This window comes from Octopus bimaculoides, chromosome 7 (genome assembly GCF_001194135.2).
Source record: "Octopus bimaculoides isolate UCB-OBI-ISO-001 chromosome 7, ASM119413v2, whole genome shotgun sequence".
NCBI classification, from domain to species: Eukaryota; Metazoa; Mollusca; class Cephalopoda; order Octopoda; family Octopodidae; genus Octopus; species Octopus bimaculoides.
Window position 1 is genome coordinate 67,053,448 of NC_068987.1, and position 2,030 is coordinate 67,055,477.

At 35.5% G+C, this 2,030-nt stretch overlaps 1 long non-coding RNA gene across 3 annotated transcripts in view; it reads right to left on the reverse strand.

Moving 5' to 3' along the window:
* The window catches only part of LOC106868218 (uncharacterized), an 11,701-nt gene that overhangs the window by 5,794 nt on the left and 3,877 nt on the right, over window positions 1–2,030 (reverse strand). The gene's annotated exons all lie outside the window — the stretch shown is intronic.

Here is a 2,030-nt window from a genome sequence, read left to right on the forward strand (position 1 = left end):
CAATAAAGTGAAAAGAGTACAAATATATATATATATATATATATATATATAAAGAATACAAAAGCATGTAAGAAGAAGAAGAACAACAACAACAATAACAGGAAGGAAGATAGATGCCGAAGGAGAAGATTCGCCTTCTCTCTTCCTTCCTCCTGTTGCACAATCTATTATACAAACGTACACATATAACGCCATAGCACATACACACTCAAACACAGTCACATATTATTATGTAGACACACATACACACAGTTTGTTCGTTTTATACATATACACACATGCATACATATATAAACACAAACATATGCACAGATACCAGCAGATAATTAGTCTTATAAGACCCCACAAACGTACACAGATAACAACTCATAGACACAGATATTAGCAGACGTTCTACACTCAGTGTGTATGTTAAAACTACGGATACCAACATAAATATTTAGTTGTTTCACACACACACACACACAGATACGCGCATACACAAAGTCTCACACAATTACCTGCCTACACACAAACGCACACACACGGTCTCATACAGTTACGCGCACACACACCGTATTCTACAGTTACGCACGCGCGCGCGCACACAGAGTCTCATACAGGTATGCGCGAACATATACTCACAGTTTCATAGTTACACAAGCACACACAAAATTTCATAGTTACACGTCCACACACAAACATACTGTCTCATACAGTTACACACACGCACGCACACACACACACACACACAGACAATCAGCGTCGTATTTTTCATTTATTTATTATTTATCGGAACGCTAAAATCTTTGTAGGGCTGCGACTATAGCAGACTGACATGTACTGATAAAATGACACTTCAATCTTACCAAATTTTAGTAATATAGATGAGATATTGCGTTTTCTTTGACTTTTATGCAAACCGTCAAATTTAGCCCCAACACCTTGTACATGTATTAACACATGCATACATACACGTGTGCGCGACTGTAAATGTTTACCAGTGTAATGAGTTTTGTCCCGTTATCTCAAGGTTGTAACCTAACGCTCACTTAGGGATCGTTAAAATAAAAAAAAATATACTGAAATTAGAAATAAAAGCACTTTGAAAGAAATGTCCCCAGTCTCCCAGTACGGCGGTATTTGAATAGCTGAAACTAGTAAAAATAAGACGAAAAGAAAATGATAGCGGAATCTGAATGAAAAGACTAGATTTAAGAGAAAGAGAAAGAGAGTAAGAGAGAGAGAGAGCAAGGGAGATAGAGAGTGTGGGTGTATACACATGCATAGACACGCACATAGAAGCTAGTAAAGAGAAGACAACTACAAATTCCAGGTCGGTTATGTCAACACGATTAAGTAATCACTATTTGATGACGTTTAATATAAAACATAAAATGATGATGTAGTAGGACTTCCGGATCGCTTGGCTGTCAAATATGTAAGTCAACATCTGTAAATAATTCGATTTTTCTCGGTGAATGATATCGCCGATGCGAAATGCTTTTAATATCGATGTTTTGATATATGATACAAAAGTTTATTTGTGTATTATGCTATGACAGCTTGAGTTTATCGTTTAACAGCATGTTTTGAAGTCGCCGTAACCGTGCTGTCCTTTTAAGGTACTTGACGGCCTCACCGCAGATAAAAATCAAATCAATATATAGCATTTTGAATACTTGTTTTATTTTTTAACTTAATTTTTCTAACTAGCAATTATCATTTAAGTCAATATACTTGACTAGTGTGCACTGAGTATCGTAAATGATCTATTAATTAAAGAAAACCATTGCGATATATTTTGTTACTCGACAAAAGTCTCCTCTATCGTTTCTTTCTATCGAATTATTTCTCTCTACTTGGTGATTTTTAACATTGTAAAGACTCCACATTTTGGAAGAAAGTACAGTTCATTTAATTGACTGTACTACTCAGTGAAGTCTGTATGTTCACTCGACTTGGTTGAAAAAAATAAAACAAAAACAGCCAGATCTCGCTCGTCGCTTCCGATTGTTTTAAGAGATACGTTGGCTAAAAAAAAAAAAAAA